Raw genomic sequence first — 22,635 nt, forward strand, 5'->3', positions numbered from 1 at the left:
TTATATAGAAGTTGAATAAAAGTTTATGTTATGCTTGTAAGAATAAGAGTATTAGTTCATGACCAAGTGTTTTTGACACTCATGTCAAAAGGGGAGATTTCTAATCTCATATTAGTTTTGACAAGTGAGTGTCTATACACTTAAGTCATTTACTTAGTTCATGCTACACAAGTAGTATATGCCAAGAACAAAATGTATATGTTAGAGCATGCTGAGTCAACAGTGAGTTCCAAGTCACTCATATAGCACATAATTTAGGAGCTAAGTAGACAATATATGCTGAGTAATTTAGGAGGCAAGAAATTAATGCATGTTGAGTCATTCAGATGTTAAGTCATAGTATTGAAATTAGTATATTCTGAGCATCAGGGACTTTAGATGCTAAGTAACATAGTTTTGTCATAGTTGTTTGTATTGGCACAAGCTACCATGTAAACCATTTTTGAGCTAACTTACATATTGTATTACGATATTTTGGTGTTAAGGAAAAATCTTAGGTTGGAATCCCTATGCATTACATGCATCTAATTAGGTAAAAGGAAGGTTTAAGCAACAATATGGGTGAATTATAGCCATTGATTCATACCTAACTCTAAGTCACCTAGGTCTTCTTAAGGAGGACAACCCCTAAATTTTATATGTACATGCTTTACATGGTATTTCAGTTTACTTATTGAATAGGTAAGATGGATGTGTGTTGAATATTTTATGGGTTAAAAGTTTAAAGCACTGATTCACTCCCCCCCCCCCCCCCCCCCCGGCCTCTCAGAATTGTACCTTTCCTATTGTAATTCCAATAGTAAGTTTTTTTTACTTCTATAGATGTTATAAATAAGTTATTGATCATACTTCAATAGTTACTCGTAAAGTTAATTATAATCCAATAATAGTGATTAATATAGTTTTATTATTATATTTGTATGTTTTGATAGTCCCAATATCAACAAAATGACACTGTTGGCCTTTAACACTTTATCTTGACCTTTTGTTCATTCACTCATCCAAGGGGTTCTACTATGTAAGTGAATATAGTTAGCAGAAGTAGTTTTTCATTGCTCTTACAATAGATAGAATTCTATTGATCCTACAACCACATGGTAATAGAATTGTTGGATGTTAATTTAACATGGGAAAATAGAGTAGTCTCCTTATTGTATTTTAGTTCCTACACAATATATTAGTTATTTATTTCTATATTTAAGTTCAACATTTATGTTTCCAATAGCTTAGTGTCTCCATTTTTATAGAGTAATAAAAACTAGGAAGGTTTAGAGCATATACTTTGCAGATACTATTTCAAGTATACGTCCCTAGTTGATAAATTAAATGAGTTCAATGGTTTATTTGGTTACTACTTAAGGATTTCTGATCCATAATAAATAGGTGTAAGCTCTAGTTTCCAAACCACTTAATTGACCAAGCATTTTGGCATTGTTGTCAGGGATGGCATCAATCTAAACCTTTCTCAAGAGACATTTCTTTTCAAGCTTCCATAAAATAGGATTTTTATTTTCATTCATTTTGTATGCATAGAAGAAGATATTGTCTTGGGAGATTCCTTTCTTAGAATGACCCCTTCAAAATAGAACAAATTGTATACCCTAACACAGAAAAATCCCAAGTTGAAAACCAAGAAGTAAACAAACCTTTTGAGGAAGAACCACCATTTGAAAACATATTTGAAGATTCCCAAGATGATTTCCCTTTACTACCATTTTGTAAATGATCATTTCACTTGAATGACCTTTTTTTTGAGCTATAATATTAGGACAACCATCTAGCTCTTGTAAAATACCAACTAGGATAGGTAGTACCACCTCCATCACCAAGGATGGTTCAACCTACCTTTCCCTTTCCTATACCCAACCTACACAATAATAATAATTTGAAGAATATTCCTTCTTCTATATTATCAAAATTTTATGGCCTTATTCTTAAAGATCTTGAAACCTTCTTGTTTGGGTTTGATATCTTATATCAGAGTTATGACTATACAAATGATGTTGATAAGCTTGATTTATTTTCATTTCTTTGAAGGAAGCAACCTTACAATGGTTAATGAGATTGTGTATCAATGTTGTAGCTGATTGGGATGTAACAAAATATAAGGAGTACTACACAGGTTATGATATGGAAGGGGTTGACATTTTTAAAATTTCAAAAAAGAGGATGAGACATTAAAAGTCTATGTCTCTAGGTTCATATTTAATTTACAAAGGAGCACTGAACATTAGTTGAATGAGGAATCTCAAAAACATATTTTCTTAAAAGGTGTTAATTTTCAAAGTATTAAATTGTTGAGAATAGATTGAAAACAATCAAAGAGGTAGGTTGTTTGAGGAAGATTGTTGAGAACATACAAGTATGATCAATATATTTCAATTATTGTTTTGTCACTGATGTCAAACCTGCTATTTGTTGGTAAAACAACTACTTATATAATTTAAGTACTATCGATTATTTGATTGATGAAGAGGATTTGATCAAAAGATGTAACAATAGCACCTAGAGGAATGGTTGAGTTATGATTATGTAAAGGGGTACAAGAATCAATTAAGACAATGATAACATCATGTATTGATAATCTACTTAAGGTTACAAAGGCTAGTTACGTTAATAAAGCTTAAAAGAACAAATTACACAAAGTTTGTCTTCCAAGCTTGTTCGAGTGGATAGTAGGTGCCAAGCAAAGTCGGTGCAAGCCAAGCAAAATATTAGTTGGAGCCAAGTAAATGCTTATTCTAGTGTATGTCAAGTAGAACAATGGATGCCGAGTAAAGTTTAGTTGATGCCAAACATGGATTCTGAATTAGTAAAATTTTGTTTGAGAAATTTTAGAGAATCAATATTTTGATATGAGTAGGGTTTGAAAATGAAATTTAGATTTTTTTATATAGATTTGATGGTTTCTCCGTATTTCTTCTATCAGTTTATTTGGAGAAAATTCTTTATATATATATATATATGTATGTATGTATGTATGTATGTATGTATGTAGACACATATATATATACATATATTTACATATCTATATATATATATATATATATATATATGTATGTATATATATATATATGTATATCTATATAGATATACATATATATACATACATATATAGATACATATATACATACATAAATACATATATATATATATATATATATATACACATATATGTATACATACAATATATATACATATATGTATGCATACAATACACACACACACACACACACACACACACACACACACACATATCAAATTGTATGAGGGGGAGGAGAGCAGGCTTTTTGTTTTAAATAAACAAGAAAAAAATTAAAATTAAATGACATGGTGGGTGGGAACACCAACCTCCCACCCACCTTACCTCCATGTCGGTGGAGGTATTAGTGTTGTGCACATAGTAGACTTGCTATGGAAACAACAAGTACTATTGTTGACACAACATGTACTGCTGTTGGATGCAACAATACTCTATTGCACCCACAGTAGATTGCTGCGATAGTAAGGTGTAGGTTGACAAGCCTTTAAACATGTTTAATAATTTTGTTTTAAAGCTTTTTAATTCTATAATATTTTTTTATAAATGTATTAAATTTTGTAATTTAATTCAATTAAATTATATATTAATAAATATTCAAATTAAAATTTTAAATTATTTTTAAAATATTTATTAATTGATTAATATCTTATTGGATATTAATTGATAATTTTAAATAAATTTGTTTTATTATTAAATAATGATTATGGTTATTTGTAAACTTTTATTATTTTATTAATAACTTGTTCATTATTATTTAATAATTTAATAATAATTATTTAATTTGTTTTATAATCCTAATAGAGACATTGATTTTGTGACTTAGTGGTAGTTGTGCATTCAAATTTAAAAGCGAAAATGGGTTAAGTTGTAACTAGAAAATTGTAAACTTTATCAAACGTCAAACTTACAATGAAATAAAAACCTTATTGTGAACTCAAACTATGTGTTTTTAAAACCAAACAAAACTATCAAACTACACTATCAGTTGTATGTTTTCCTGTGTGTTGGGTTTGGGGTTGACTTAGCTCTTTGACCAAATTAGGATGTTTACTAGAGGCTTGGGAGTTTGTTCTATGATGTCATGATGATGTGTCATGTGTTTCTATGATGAATTTGATCTATTGGTGGTTATTTCTTTCTAGTGTTCTTGTGTGGAACTGAGGTGAATGGTGTGACTTTTTTGATATAACCTCCAAGTCTTTAATCAGTTATCTTTGGATTGCTTCCTAGTTGCTTGTATAGGACAGAAGTGATTATAAGTTATTATTTTTAGGTGATGTCATGGTTTTGTATATGTGCACTTGATTTTGGATTAGTCCTATTAGGATGATTATATTGGTGAAATTTGTGATTTTTGATCAATGTTATTTCAGTACTTTCTAGTTGCTTTTTATAGAATTAATGTGTGGTTTATGGTCATATGAGACCTTTTTCTTTTACTGAGCTTAGGGTAGGTTATATGTATGTGATGTCGGGAAGTGGCTTGCAATGGAGGCTGAGGCTCTAAAGAGGCTACATGGGTAACACATTGTATGTTATTTTAATAAGTGATAACATTTTATTAAATGAGAGTAAAATGAATTAATAAGAGTAATTGTTTTTCCTATCCCATGCCTCTAGTGCTAGTATAGGCTAGGATGGGAGTAGTGAGGGTTCTTTGTTGTGACCTTGCTTCATTAGTATGCCTTGTCAGTATGAAAGAATACTAGTGCCACATAAAGTCACTAGGGGGCTGAAGTCCAGTCAGGCTACTTGGGTAACCTTAGAGTTGGCTCAAGCAATGATACTTTCCAACTTACATAGTAGATTTCCTACATGTCATTGTTGCCTCTAGGTTTAGATGTCATTTGTGTCTTGGTACCTTGAGTTAGATTTCTTTCAAGTTTTCCTTGACCTATAGGTTGATTTTGACTTTTGAGATTGTTATCATGTTTGGGACTTGAGACTATCTCCTTAGTATGGTTGGAGTGGACCTTTTATGGGTAACCATGAGGTTGAGTGGTAGTGATTTCTAGTTTTACCATTGAGATCTGATAGTTCAATGTTGTGATTGGAGTTCCTTATGTTAGAGAAAAAAATTAATTTCATTTCATTTATTAAATTACCTTTTCTCCCTTCTTAAGATTTCGTTTTATGCATTTTTTAGCTTTCTCTATTTAATAATTAAATAATAATTATTAAATAGCTTACACCTTTAGGTTACCCTTTGTAACTTATTAGGTTACCCTTTCCGAGTTTTGATCTCCTTTTATAATGATTGATCTCTTTGTAATTTATTATCTCTTCATCTAAATATACAATTTGCATGTTTTCAGATCAAACCCTCACCTCTTCTTCTCTTTTTTCTTCTCCATGATAGATTTTCTACATGCTAGTGTTCGAGGACTTCATGGATTTGATTTGCATATTTGCTCAAATCTTTCATGGTATCAGAGCTAGATTTATTGTAGCTTGTTCAATATTTGGAGAAAAAGAGAGAACAAGGGTTTTTTTCTTTGTAACTTGAGCATACAGATGTATTTTTTTGATCCAAAAAATGTGTCAAAAATTTGGTTCTAAGATGGAGACATTGGTGTATATGTTTTTTAGTTTTGATTTAGTTTGTTTGTCTATTTTGGCAGTCAAAATTGGATGTTCAGTTTTTCACTCTAGAGGGCATATCTTGAGCATCCAATCTCCATTTTTTGCAAATGTTATATTTTTGGAAAGCTAGTTTTGTTTAATTTTCAAAAATTCTATAATTTCTTCTAGATTGTGCTCCATTCTCTTTCTATCATGTTTTTTCCTTTTTTGCACTATGGTGGATATCTTGGGTGTTTCATTTGGGAATCATTTTCTTAGCATGGGATCTCTTCTTTTGGGTTATACTATCTATTATATTAGCTCTTTTCCCTTTTGATCATTGTTGATATCATTTATAAGAATTTTTAATGCAAACACACTGAGATAAAGTGCCACTCCTTTCCTTTTAGGATCTTTTTCATCATTGTGACTTATTGTACTCACACTACATTATAAAGTGCCATGGAGGATAGTTGTTTTCCTTTTAGTGCCCTCTTCCTTTGTCAAGTGGATATTTGCATTAGGGGGGGGGGGGTTCTTCTATTGTTTCTAATGCTTCTTTAGTTCATTGGAGTGAGCTATGTATTTAGTATTTGATCCTATGTACTAGACAATTGCAGTGGCTAGATACCTATGCATTTTGGTGAGATGGATCATCTACCATATAGACACTCTTCTTTTCATTCCTACTTTGGTTGCAACCTTCCTTGGATCAATTGATCAGCTCTACAAGCTTTGGTGTTTCATGCCATCTATATTTTTGAGTTTAGTTGTTTTCCTCCTTATTCAATGCAGATTATAGTCTTCTCTACCTAGTCAGGTTCTATTTCAGAGGAGGTTCTATAGATTAGTAGTTTTCTTTTAAAGTTTGTGACTTCTTCACGCTTCAGTGGTTTTCTTCATGATCACTCTTTGTTCCTATCTTTTGGAACATTGCTTTAGTTAGAGGCTTCTATAGTCCTTCACTAGATTTTTCAGTTATCTATTTTTGGAGTAGAGTTTTTCCCATTGGGTTTTCTCCATTTCATAGAGATTTTGTTGTGATTGGGTACCTTATTAGGCCTTGTTGTCGGGACCCAATTTTGCTTTCAGCATTGTAGTTTCCTTGCTCTTTTTGTATTGTCTGTAACTACATTGTTGCTCATCTTAAGGGGTGGGGGTGTTAGAGAAAAAGGTTAATTTAATTTAATTTATTAAATTACCTTTTCTCCATTCTTAAGATTTCACTTTATGCATTTTTAACTTTCTCTCTTTAATAATTAATTAGTAATTATTAAATAGCTTTCACCTTTAGGTTACCCTTTGTAACTTATTAGGTTACCCTTTTTGGATTTTGATCTCCTTCTATAAGGATTGATCTCTTTGTAATTTATTATCTCTTCTTCATCTGAACATACAATTTGCATGTTTTTAAATCAAACCCTTGCCTCTTCTTGACTTTTTTCTTCTCTGTGATAAGTTTTCTACATACTGGTATTTGAGAGCTTCATGGATTTGATTTGCATATTTTCTCAAATTCTTCACCTTGTTCTATATTTCCTTTCATTCAATTCTTGTGTACTATGATGTATTGTTATACCTATTGTATTGTATTGTATTTCATGGATCTTAAGAGATGATGTAATCTATTTTATTATGCATATCTTTTAGCCTTTCATACCCTACAACCTACAATGAATGATTGTCCATTCTAATTATCGCTAAGTGGCATTTGAGATAATTGTATATTATTTAAATGAATTTGTACTTGTAGTTATTGTATAATGTGGATGTGTTATATATTGGTTTTAATATTAATTAAACTTAAATGTGATTCAACATCATGGGACCCTTAAGAATTATAATCTATTTTATGGTATGTGCTTATGTGTATGTTATTGCTTCCACTATATTATTTCTATTGTTGTTAAGTTATTATCCTTTAAAAAAATGTTTGGAAAACTTAGTGAAACTTTAGGTTAATTTCTTTTGAGTTCCTTGGTGGGGCATTACAAAATACTTCTTAGATCTCAATACTAGATTTGCAAAATTGCATCACAATAATCCCTTAATTCACTTACTTGCATATAGTTTACACTTACAATTCACTTTCTTACTTCAACACAATCCTTATACATATTCAATCAAAAGGAAAACCATTTTCCTTTATATAAAGTCCTCAAAATAATTTACTAAGTTAGCCTGGTTGAAGCTTTCCAAAATCACAATTACAATAGGACCTCATTAATAAACAATAATATACTTTACAATACATCTTTTCATAATTACATAAAATTGTTGGCTCACAGTCTTCACAAATATTCAGACATGCGACCTCTATCTTTGCATACTCACTGATGTTATCATCGTGATGTATTCTATCTTTGTACAACTACACATAACTAGATTTTATCGCTTTTAGGAGATATAACCCAATTAACCAAAACCACTTCTTAGGAACTCTATCTATATATTGCCTTCTATAAATATTAAATAACTATTACTAGTCTTTTGACTTTTGGCGTGCACTCTTAACCATAGCACTGGGATATTCTATAGAACATTTCCTTGATTGTTCTTGACCTCATCTTCAATCCTTTAATTGCATGGTCTCACTCTTTGTATTCTACTTTTTTAATCTTCAGTATGTTGACATAAATGACAAAATCATCATGAATACAACATATGATTACACAAAAAGTCTCCCAAATGCTTCTAGCAATGCTAGGATACTCCCCCATAGGAATATCATCACCATTCATGCTAACAATAATATCTAAAAGGGTGGTAAATGGAGATTTGACATGGATTATAGGGAGTTAAACTCAACAACTAAGAAGGATCATTTTCCTTTGCCTTTCATTGATCAAGTTCTTGATACCTTGGTTGGTAAGATATATTGCCTTTTTAGATGGATTTAATGACTATAATCAGATAAAGATAACACCCTAGGATCAACACAAGACCACCTTCACCTATCTTTGGGGAGTATTTTCCTATTCAATTTTACCTTTTTGTCTATGCAATGAACCTACCTCTTTTTAGAGAGTTGTGATTAGTATATTTGCTGACATATTTATTGTTTTCATAGAAATTTACACCGAATAATTTAATGCACATGGTTCCACCTTTGAGGTGGCACAAGATAAATTTGAGAAGGTTCTCAAAATATGTCAAGAATATAATCTCTTTATAAATAGTAAAAAGTTCCATATGATGATGGACGAAGGAGTTTATTTTGGGCAATACATTTCCTCCTTGGGTATTCAAGTTGATGTAGCTAAGATTGATGTAATCAACACATTGACAAACCCTAAAAATTAAAAAGACTTTAGAAGTTTCCTTGGCCATGTTCATCATTACAAGAGACTTATCAAGGACATTAATTAAATTGTAGCTCCATTGTACAATCTCTTGAAAAAGGATACTAATTTTATATGGAATTCAATGTATGAGAGATCATTTCGACAATTAAAGGAAGTCTTGACTACAACACCTATGTTGCGAGGTCCTAACTGGAACCTACCATTCCATATCCATATTGATGCTTCAAATTATGCCATAGGAGCTATTTTGGGAAATAAAGGATTTGTAGAACATGTTATATATCACATCAATAGGAATTTGAAGGGGTAGAGTTCGACTATACTATCATAGAGGAGTTACTTGTAGTAATCTATGCACTTAACAAGTTCAAACACTAAATAATTGGTTATGAAGTATTTTTGCATACAAATCACTCTGTTGTAAAATATTTGATAAATAAGCCTTCTATTTATGGTAGATTATCTTACTAGTTGTTACTCATTCAAGAATTTGATTTGGCCATAGTGGACAAGTTAGGGAAAGCTAATGTAGTAGCTAATTTTATTTCTCAACTACATGTTTCACAAGATCCTACAAAAATTGATGATATCTTTCCAGATGAATTTTTTTTCTCTATATTATATTAAAATCAATGGTATACTAATATTGAAATTTATCATACCACAAGAAAACCACCAACTCCTTTCTCTTTGAAAGAGAGATGGTTATTAGCAGAGAAAAGTTTCAAATTTTCTTGGATTATTGGTTGTATGTTCTATACAAGACCTAATGAGGTTATGCAAAGGTGAATAAGGGAATATGAAACATATGACATACTTTGACCATGTCATGATGAACCATGTGGAGGAAACTTTGCAGCAAAGAGGACAACATTTAAAATACTAACTACAGGTTACTACTGGCCAACTCTACATAAGGATACAATAAGATATACTAAAAATTATGAGTAATACCAAAGAATGGGAAGGCCTACCAAATTTGATGAAATGCCCCTACAACCATAGGTCATTGTTGCACCTTTTGATAAATGGGGATTTTTTTTTTCAGACCCATAGAGCCTTCATCAAATAGTAAGTCATACATTTTCGTTTGTACTATTATGTTACTAAATGGGTAGAGGCTAAATTAATGAAACATGCTAGGGATATTAATGTTGCAGATTTCTTTTATGAAGCAATATTCACTAGATTTGGTGTCCCTAGGGAAATAGTAACTGATTAGAGTGAACAATTTACTTCCAACCTAATGATTGCCCTTATGAATGAGTATATTATTTGGCATGAAAAATCATCCCCTTATCCTCCCTAGGGAAATGACCAAGTAGAAATCACAAATAAGGAAATTTAATCCATTTTTATCAATATAATAGCTATTCATAAGAAGGCTTGGGCATTCCATCTACCAAAGGTAATCTGGGCCTATAGGACAACATGTAAGACTACAACAAGATTTAGACCCTTTGAATTGGTCTATGGTAAATCAATTATCATACCTATGGAATTTGAGCATAAAACACTCAGAAAAACTCTAGAACTAAACATTGGTCTTACAAAGGCACAAAGAGAACAAGTCCTACTACTGAATGGTCTAGATGAATATAAAAAATATGCTCTACATAATACTAAAATTGTCTAGAAGCAAAGAAAGAGATGGCATGCAAATTTCATTTAGGATAAACAATTCTCTATTGGTGATTGAGATCTATTGCATGATACCCGATATTAGCATAAACCCAAAAAATTTCAAACAAGGTGGTTGGGGCCATACAAAATTATCTCAGTGTTTGACAATGGTTTTGTATAGTTTTCCATAGTATATCCTATATCATTCAAATATTTCGTCAATGATCATCGACTTAAAATTTATCATAAACCACAAAGTGAAGGAAAGTCTGTATAGAAATTTGATTTTGAAGACATCTATACTCCTACCGCCAAAGCATCTGGGTCTTCTACATACATTGTAACCACTCTCTAACTTTGTTCAAAGTCCATAATTAAACTCCACTTTCTCGATAAATCATTCCAGCCCACCTTCTACCTTTTCCATCTTCCACCTTACCCTCACTTCAACATTATAGTTTGTAGAAAGGATATTTCATCAACATAAACATGTCAGGTTAGTAACATACCTTTTTACATATATTTATTTCTTCTAATTTCTTGTCTTTGTATTATTTTGTACATGACTATTTTTACTCATGTCAGCATGTTTGACCCATGTTCTATCTTAAGTTAGGGGAGGGGGTATGCATGACATTTTTATTTATTATGCATGTACTATGATTATTTTTTATGCCATTAAGTCTATTTTTTTGGTTGTCATTATAATGACATGTCACATTCCCAAAAATGTTACATTATAAATTGATTTAACAATTAACTCATATGAGCTCGACTGAAAAGAATGTCATTTATTACAAGCAAGGACATATGATTTAAGTTCAATTATGACAAGTTATTCTCTGATTATGGTGGTTTTTTAAGAAATTATTTTCTTTGATTTCATTTTTACTTGTTTCTTTCAAGGAAATTCAAAAACTCTTCTCAACAATTTTCAAAACTTCTTTGCAAATTTGTGTTGCTTTTTGTTGGGCTTTTAGCTGAATTGGAATAGAACTCAAGAATAGTAGTAGTGGGGGAGATTTGATTTAGAATGAACCAATGAGTCATAATTTAATTCCTCAAGATAATGCCTTCCATCCTAAATTTGAGGCAAGAGGATGGTTGTAGTATTTCTTGAAGCTTACATCATGGGGTGACAATGTACCATTTCAATTCTTAAATTCTTTGAACAATGGTGTTGCCACACTAAAGGACTTAAGGTGAACCGTAGTGAAGGTATAATTGTAAATTTTTTTGGTCTACCATAGGAGGGAGAGATGTTTGAGGAAGATTTGGACCCATGATTAGGAAGAGCCAATTTATTGTGCACACACATAGTCATATGGAAATTTTACAAAAATAAAGGTACAAGAAGAATATCTTTTCAAGAACCCTACAACCAATATTCCCTTTACATTATGTAGTATATAGCTTTCAAAGATCAACATCAAGGGTTGTATGGTATAAATTTTAAGTTTCTCAATTGTCTGCATCATGAAAATAGGCTAGTTAATATGCCAAATTTTCTATTCATCCTATTGAAAAAGAGAGTAGATTTTTTATAAGAAGGTAAGCCCAATTCTATATCTAATCACTGTTTGATTAAATTTTTAATATATAGGGATTTAAGGTAAAATACTATTATTTCCAAGGATGATTTATTATTTATGGATGCATATAAACTAAAGTTAGTATGGCCTAGGGATCAAGGAGTAGGGAGAAGAATTATTACTGCAATACAATTTGTAAAAATTATAGAATGGTTTGAACCCTCACCCTCTAGTTCTACCACAACCCTACACTACCTAAAAATTAAAAAAGGTTGAAAATCCCCTTCTCTTTTTACTTTAGAAAAGTGAAAGGAGAAATTTTTTTCTAAAGAAAACCTTATTACCACTCATGCTAGTGTCAAAACTAGGTCTACTGCAAAGAAACATGAAAAAGAGGTAGCCCAAGAGCCAGTAGAAGGAAACATTAAATAACCATAGGAATCAAAAGATTTAGAATGTAGTAATACCTCTTCCTCACCTCCTTCCAAGAGGAAGAAAGTGCAAAAACAAAATCTTGCAACACCTACCAAAGAAGAATTGTCAAAGAAGAAAATAAAGTTCAAATGTCAAAAACTTTGTTTACGACACCTATGAGGAGGAGTGAGAAAATTTGTAGCCTATTGTGGATAGTAGTTTAACTGACACCCCTATTGGTAATGTTTCTAAGCCTAAAAAAGAAATTCCTAATTTAGATGAAGAAGTAGATATGCTAGGAGAAAATGTTGATATAGTTTAGATTGAATCAGATGCTACTTAGGTAGGTGATGATGCTATCCACATTGAAGATGACAGTAGTAATGATGGTTTAGTTCCACATAAATTTTTTTTTGTAGAAAATAAAAGGATCCATATGTTTCTTCAAATGATGAAGAAGGGTATAAATAAAGAAGCTATATTTGTTTTTGGAAATCTACCAGAGGAATCCCCCTTAGTTACAACTAAAAATCTTGAAGATTTGGATGAGGATTACCTCAAGATAAATATGGAGATGTTGAAAATTTTGTTGAACAAATTATGATTAAAGGTCTAGAAACCTTAGTGCAAGAAGCCCAACAATTGGAAGTGGAACAACCACCACAACCATCAATTGAAAATATAGAATGAGCATTGTTTCTTTGGGGGTAGTCATCCAACCAAAAAGATAGAAAATAATAAGACAACAAAGAATGCAAGACCTACATGTATAGATATAAACCAACAAGGTCTAATGCCCCCACCATATCTTTCTACACCTTTAGTATTAGGGTTAAGTTTGTACCAACATGTTTTGATAGAGAAAGTAACATAGATGGAAAAGAAAAGAAGATTGCAAACAATCATTAATAATCAACAATGAGATTCATTGGATATAAAGGATGAGATCACCATACTATGGGATAAAGTGACTCAAATTACCAATTTGATACATGACTTACTTCAATGTAGGTATACACTTTGTTTCTTAAAGAGATGATTTTAAAATTTTAAATGACAAAAAGTGTTCAAGGTTTCGATCCATCTTTAGCTACACCTCATAAATTCTATCATGCATTTCAACATTCTCCTACAATAATTCATAATCTTTTGTGTCAATTGTACTCACATAATCTAGTTGTTTGTAATGATAGGGAATGGTCCCTCCTAATGTTTATGGGTGATATTCAGTTCAAAGACTTTATGTTATGGATTCACAATGAAATTAGTAGAGAAAAATAGGCAACACCTTTTATAGAAGAAGATAGGAATGTGTCATTTTTTTAAGACCTAAAACTAAGGATCTCTAGAAATATTGTTATGGTTGTTTGAAAGTAGTGAATAGTAAGGTAGGAGATGAGAAAAGTAAGCCACTTAGGGAAGCTATACATTAAAAATATGAATAATTAAGGAATAGACATTTATAGGTAGCTAAAAGCGAAATCATGCAAAGATGGATTAGGATACCTCATGACTTATAGGTATAGGAGCCACATTCACCCCAAAAAAAATTCATGGAAAGTAGGCATGATCCCTAGGATGTGATGTTAGGAAGAGCTAGAAAAAGCTTCTAGATAGCATTTAGATTTCAACCTCTTCTTTTTATTCATCCACTCCTAGATATTTTTGATGATGTAGATGATCCTGATATGGCACCTAAAGTCAAACCATGGGAATAATTGAGGGAATCTAAAGGGTTCGATTGGAGCTATGTTGAAGGAGTGTCATGAAAGAGCATTGCAATTGATTTCAGGATGAGAGCTAGAGTCAAAAACTACATTCTTCCTTGAGGACCAGCAATGCTTTAATTGGGGAGAATGATGGGACTATATATTAGTACTTAGTTTTGATAGGTTTTATGGTTATTTGAAGGGTTTCCACCCTTAACTTTAGATTTTTTTTATCAAATATTCTATATAAACCTATTACTATTATTCTTTTCTATGGTCCCCTAAGACACATTATAGTTTTATAATTATAATACTATAGTTAGAACTAGTGCTTGAAAATGAAATCATGTGTGTATATAATGATGGAAACATTTCTTTATTCTTGTAAAATATTTTATGGGCTAGATTCTTGTAGCCATATGTCATGATAAAAGATTCATTGTCTGTACATTTAATGCTTTCCATGAGTCATTGCAATGAATATATGTTTCAAATCATGGTATGCGTATTAACCTCTTGCAGGAGTAAGTCAAAAAGGAAGTAAAGAAGCATGATTAAAGGAATTATGGTAGATTCATGATGCAGTAGACACATCCAAATGGTTCAACAAAAGACTATGTCAATGCAACTATCCATATGTGCAAATCCATAATAAAGGCATGATATATTTTTGGAAGACTTGCTTAGCAAATGTGTCTTGAAATAATGTACTTGATTTAAGTCTCTTCTAAGTCCTCACTGTTGAAGTCTATTAGATGTAGAAACATTTTTTTTGCTGTAGATGTTATAAATAATTTCTTTATCAAACTTAATAATTAGTCCTGAAGTCAACTGTAATCTAGTAATAGCGATTAATATAGTTTTTATTGTTACAACTATAAGTTTTGATGGTTTCAATATCAATAACATGGCATTTTTATCCTTCAAAAATTTATCTTGAGCTTATGTTAATTCACTCATCCAAGGAGACCCTTTTTCTAAGTTAATCTATTAGGTAGAAGTAGGTTTTCATTTCTCTTAGAATAGATAGAACTTTGTTGCTCTTGCAGCCACATGGTAAGAAAACTAATGGATGTTTCTGCACTATAGACAAACAAAGTAGTCTTCTATTTGTATTTCAGTTCTTGCACAATATATTAGTTGTCTAATTTATATTTAAGTTCAAAATTTCCATTTCCACTAGCTTAGTATCTACATTTTTATAAATTAGTAAAGGAAAATAGGAAGTTTTAGAGTATATGCTTTGCATATATTATTTTGAGTATATGTCCCTGGTTGATAAATTTAATAATTTCAATGAGTTATTTGGTTACTAATTAAGGATGTCCAATTCATAAGAAATGGGTGTAAGCTTTAGTTTCCAAACCAATTAATTTACCCAACATTGGCTATTAGAGATGCTTCATGAGAAGTTCTGAATGTTGAGGGGCTTCAACAATGTCTTTTGTAATGCCCTACCAAGGAACCTAAAAGAAATTAACATAATATGTCACTAAGTTTGCCAAAAAAAAATTTTTGAAAGATTAAAAAAAAATATATATAACATAGTGGATACAATAACTCACATGCATATAAACAATCCATAAATTGATTACACCTCTTAAGGGTTCCATGACGTTGAATCACTTACATAAGTTTTATTAATACTAAATTTGACACATAAAAAAATCCATATTATAGAATAACCATAAGAATGAATACAATGAAATAATATATAATTACATAAGATGTCACATGGTATAACTAGAATGCATAATCATCCATTATACAAGTCATGGGGTATGAAAAGCACAGAGAATATACATCATGAATAAATACATCATCTCATAAAATCTCCATATAATCAAGTACAATACAACATAATATAATCATTAAACATAAACACAAGATTAGAATGAAAGGAACAACTACATAAGTACATCTAGCAATGTCATCCAATTGTCAGATCTCAATGGTATAAGAAACACTACCACCCAACCTCATGGAACCTAAATGATCCACTCCCACTATACTGAGGAAATAATCTCAAGTCCCAAATGGATAACAAATCCAATAGTCATAACTAACATCTTGGTCAAGGAAAACCTAATAGAAGTATATCTCAAAGGTACCAAGACACAAGTAACGTCTAAACCTAGAGGTAACAAAGACACGTAGGAAATCTACTATGTAAGTGGGCAAGTGTCATCACTTCTAAGGTTACCTTGGTAGCATCTCTAGACTCCAACCCCCTAGTGACTCTATGCAGTATTAGTACCCTTTCATATAGACAATGCATACTAACGAGGCAATGTTGCAACCAAGCATCCTCTCTACTCCCATCCTAGCCTATACTAGAACTCAAGGCATGGGCAAGGTAAAAAACTGTCTCTTATTAATTCATCTTAAACCCATTTAATAAAATATTATCATTTATTAAATTAACCTATAATGGGTTAGCCAAGTAGCCTCTTTAGGGCTCCAACCTTCATTGCAAGGCACTTCCCAACATGCATGAATACAACCTACCCTAATCTTGTAACAGAAAATCTCACATGGTCACAATGACCACATCAGTCCTATAAAAACAATTGGAAATCACAATATAACCACTAATTCATAACTCAAAGATCAAAAAATAAAACCAAGACATCTCATACAAAACCATAAAACAATAACTTCGAGGCCTTTGGTAAACATCCAAAACTGGTGAATATACTAAGTCAAACCCAACCCCAGCTCAAATAAACCATACATCACACTAAAATTTAATTCATAGTTCATTTGCTTTTGAAATCACAAAAGTTTGATTTACAAAAGGGTTCCAATTTTTCGTTTCCAAAGTGTCATATTAAAACAAAGTTTTTGAGTTTGCAAAAGTAAGAAAGTTTCCTTAGTATACAATCATTTACATCTAAACTCAACCATTTCTAAAATAACATCCTACATAAAAAATTATTCTTAAATACAATTGAAATTCATACATACATACATACATAATATAATTAAATAATTAAATAATATATTTTAAAACAAAATCATGTAATTAAATATTATTATAATAATTTAATAAAAATTATTAAATTTTACTAATTATATGATTTATTAAATTAATAATAAAATAATATATTAAATTATTATTATTAATAAATATTAAATAATATAATATAATAATTAACTATTAATATTAACAATTATAATATTAATTATTTAATAAATCTAAAAATTTTAATAAAAAATCAACATGCAATAATATAAATCGCAAAACCCCAAATCAGGGTGGTTGCTTAGCGGCCTAGCTGCTAAAGAAAATCAATACATTTGCAACATTTGCTGCTATGACAATGTTTGCTGCTATTGCAGGTGGCAGGGTGAGGCCATGACCCCTCTTCCTTATTTTTTCTTAATATTTTTTTAAATAATTTTTTTGTATAAACCAATAAAAATGCCCTCCCTCTAAATAACTTATATATTTTATAAAACACTGCTAAGGGCCTGGTATACAATTGTTTTCCAACAACTCGTGTATATACACACACACACACATATATATATGTATGTATGTATATATGCATACATATATATGTATGTATGTATATATACATATGTATATATGTATGTATATATATATATACATATATATATATATATATATACATACATATATACATAGATAGATACATATATATATACACATAAATATACACATACATATACATATACATATACAGATACAGATACAAATAAGAATAGTTTTCCCAATTTGATTTCCAATTCAATACAAATTTGTTTCTTAAATAAAAACAAACCCTATATAAGTTGATAACCAAACATAATTTATCAACACGATGGTTTCAAAATTTGATTTTTCTTTATAGACATTTCCATAATGAAGAATAGTAATTACTCAAACGAGGGTTTTCAAACAAAACCATTTCTAATACAAGATTCTCACATACACATGAAGAAGGCAAAGGAAAGATTTGAAAATGACTACTATGATAAACTCAAGCACCATTCCTACCTCGATCTAATGCTAACTAGAGGAACGCTCAAACATTGCAAGAGTTCTCATCTTCTTGAAAAGCCTTTCCTCAAAATTTTCTCCACCAAACCTCATGTGTGGAGAAATGAGCTATAATTTCTTAATGAAGAGCTTTCTCCTTAGGGTTTTAGTTTTACAAACATGTAAACCCTTTTTTATTAATTATTTTAATTTCATGTGCAAACATTGTGTTTTAATTAAAATAAACTTTATTAAATTTATTCTATCTTTCTTTTATTAAATCACAAGATGTATGTAATAATATATTTATTAATTTAAATAATAATAATATTTAAATCTCATTAATTAAAATGAAACTCCTAAATTAATTATTACCAAATTAAATAAATATTAATATGCCAAATTATAACTTTAATTAAATCTTTTAACTTTAATTCTTCTATTTAGTTAATTTCTCAATTTATTAAATATAATTAAAATTTGATTTTTTTAAAATAATTTTTTCGTTAAATTAAATAATTTAATATTCTCTTAATTTGATTTAATTATAATTGAAAATTACAACAAACCACAAATCTAAAAAGAAAACCCATTTTAAAGACAAAGTACTAAATCAAGCTCAAGGGTCAAAATATGGAATTCATGTCACTTGACAAATTTGGAAGGGTAATTAACTTAGATACTTGTCCTACTTTCAAAATTGTCTTAGTGTTAGGATTTGGACATATAAATATTCTAAACTAAACAAGAAATGGCGAGGAGTGGTGCATCATATAGATCTTGACTAGTAGGTGACTACGAATCCCTCCCTCAACCCCATCAAAAACATCAAACATAAAGTAAAACATACATGCACACCATACACATGCAAGTATGGGGTAAGCAACCATAGAAAACCCCATATATACATCATCCATCTAACTATTATCATAAAATAATAGAAAGCACTATATGAACATACAATCATCATTATCAAAAGAATAATCATGAACACATGAAATAATCGAGTATTAAGTAGCTCATCAAATATATCAACTGAGTATGAAATAAATTCTAATCAAATCAAGTAACCAAGTAACACTAATCATAAAACATAACCATAAAGTTGGCCTAAAAGAATTAGACCATATAACATGAAAGTAAACTATGGGTAGGCACTACATCCACCCCTCTTAGACTAGGCTTACTTCTGGAAGCTTATAAAAAAGTAGGGATATAAATCTTGTAAACTTGATGCATCCTCCCAAGTAGTTGATGACTCATCAGTAGCCTCCCATTGGACCCTTGCTCTATTGTTCGACCCTTGAGGGTCAAATCTCATTGTTGAAGAATGTGCACCCACAACTCCAAAGTTAGGTGCTCGTCTTCCACCTATAACACATTCTAATCAAGCACATGTATCACATCAGGAATATACTATTTAAGAAAAAAATCATGGAAAACATCATGAACATAAGCTAAGTTGGGTGGCAATGCAAGATGGTAGGAAACTAGACCTATCCTCTCAAGAATCTCAAAAGGCCCTACAAAATCAAGTGAGATCCTAGAACCCTTTCCATAATAGATTGGACTCTTTTGTGGATGCACTCTCAAGAAAACTTTCTCACCTACTACAAACTCCTTATCTATCTTGTGAGTATCGACATAGTTCAACCTATCTTGTGTTATAGACACATGCTTAAGGATGTGCACTACCTATTTCTCCATATCTAGAAGCATCTCAGGACCCAACAAGATATGATCCTCTAAACTACCCCAACTCAACAATGTATGACAAGGATGACCATACAAAGCCTAAAAAGGTTCCATACCAATGGAATTGTGATACCTATTATTATATGCAAATTCTACTAGGTATAGATAATCCTCGCAATGAGTTTGTCAGTCCATAACATAAATCCTCAACATATCCTCCAAAGCTTGATTCAATCTATCAGTTTGACCATTTGTCTCTGGGTGATATGTTAAGATGAAGTTCAACTCTGCTCCAAGATCATGTTGCAAGGATGTCCAAAATGTGGATGTGAATACAGGATCCCTATTTGAAATAAGCTTATGGGGAATACCATGCAATTTCATGATAGCATGCATAAAGACATTGGCTACTAAAGCTCTTGTGTACAATGACCTCATTGGTGAAAAGTGTGCCACCTTGATCAACCAATCAAAAGTGACCATGATAGCATCATGTTGACAAGAAGTCATAGGTAGTCCCACAATCAAATCTATAGAAATAATATCCCACTTCCATGAAGGAATATGATTAGGTTGTAAAAGTCCTACTAGATTCTAGTGTTATTCCTTAACCTTGTGGCATTCAAGACATCTAGCCACAAAATCAGCGATATCATGCTTCATCCCTGTCCAAAAGTATAAACATTGCAAATCTACATGCATCTTCTTGACACCTGGATATGTTGAGTAAGCTACATGATGGTCCTTAGATAGGATCACTATATGAAGCTCATCCAAAAGTGGTACATAAATCCTCCTTGTATAGTGCGAAAGGTCATATGAATCTAGGACATAACTTGAAAATATGTCCTCTAAAGGTCTACCTAAATCTATCTCCATAGTCACTTACCAAGTATCTATATGAAGTTTCTAAAGTATACAACTCCTCAAATTCACACTAAGAGTCAAAGCTAGTTTCTCATGTCTCCTATGACTCAAAGCGTCAGCTACCACATTCTCCTTTCTCTAAATATACTTCACCTTCAAGTCATACTTGCAAACAAACTCCATCCAATGTGCCTTCCTATAATTTAGGTTAGGTTGTGTGAATATATACTAGAAACTTCAATGATCACTATGAAGCTCAAAATGATGCCCCAAAAAGAAGTGTCTCCATCTCACTAGAGCATGAACAACTAAAGCTAGCTCAAGATCATGTGTGGGATAGTTCAACTCATGATCCTTGAGCTTGCAAGACATATAGGCAATCACCCATCCATCCTGCATTAGACTTCTCCAATCCCTTCTAGGGAAGCATTGATGCACACCATAAAATCACCTGCTAAATTAGGTACTGCTAGACTCAATGCACTGGTCAAAAGCTCCTTGAGCTCCTAGAATGCTTCCTCACATTTTTATGTCCAAATGAACTTCTTCCTCTTTCTTTGGAGGGAAGTGATGGGGCATCCAAATCTAGAGAAAGTCTAAACAAATATGTGGTAGTATCCAACCAAACCCATAAAAGCTACAAATCTAAGACATAGTAATGAGTGTAGGTCAATCTACCATTACCTAGATTTTCACAGGGTCCATTAAGATACCATCTCTTGAAATGATATGTCCTGAGTAATATATCTTAGACTAAAAGAAGTCACACTTCATCGAATTGGCATACAACTGATTGTCTCTAAGGCACCAAAGAACCAATGGTAGATGTTCCTCATGTTCTTCCTAGGATCTGGAATATATCAATATGTCATCTAAGAACACAAGTACAAAATGGTCTAGGTAAGAATGAAGTGCTTTATTCATCAATCACATGAACACTGATACCAAATTTGTCAAACCAAATAGAACTAGTGTAAACTCATAGTGTCCATAGTGAGTGTAGAAGGTCATCTTATGTATATCAACATATTGAATGTGTAGTTGATGGTATCCTGAGTTTAGATCTATCTTAGAGAATTTTTTGACTCCCTTGATCTAGTCAAACAAGTTATCAATCCTTGATAAAGGATATATGTTCTTAATCATTACCTTGTCCAACTATCTATAGTCAATGCAAAAGTGTAATGATCCATCATTTTTCTTCACAAAGAGCACTGGTGCTCCCAATGGAGAAACACTTGGTCTAATACAACCTTTGGCCAAAAGGTCCTCAAGATGTAGCTGCAAATCACTCAATTCTTGAGTGGTCATTTGATAAGGAGCTCTATATATGGGCTCTACTCTTGGGATGAGGTCAATATGGAAATCAATGTCCCCCATAGGTGGCATACCTGGAGTCTCACTAGGAAAGAAATAAACATACTCTTGTAAGATAGGGTGATATAAGGTTTTCCTCCTCAAGTTCACACACAGTAATGGCAAAAACATAACAACCCTTCCGAATGCTTTCCTTCAGTTGCATAACAAAGATCATCCAAAGAGATATGGGTCTTTGGATGCCTACAATCTTAGAGTCCTTACCCTGGTAATCCTTACACTGAATAGTATTCTTCATGTAATCAATACTATCTTTATGAGAGCCAAGCTAGTCCATATCCAACACTATGTCATAAGAACCAAGGGGAATAACTTGAAGGTCTACTAAAGTAACAAAACCTCCTAAGTTCAATTTGCACTACTACACTAAGAATTAGTGGGAATCTTCGCTCCTAAAGCTAGTTCCACCTGCCAACCTATGCCTTGCTTAACTGCCTCTAGCTAACACTTAACAACTATGGAAGGTGATATGAAGGAATCTCTACCACCTAAATCAAATAAGAGGAAAGGGGGGTACCTTTGA

This window comes from Cupressus sempervirens, chromosome 1, assembly GCF_028749045.1.
Source record: "Cupressus sempervirens isolate cs-2001-9-10 chromosome 1, ASM2874904v1, whole genome shotgun sequence".
NCBI classification, from domain to species: domain Eukaryota; kingdom Viridiplantae; phylum Streptophyta; class Pinopsida; order Cupressales; family Cupressaceae; genus Cupressus; species Cupressus sempervirens.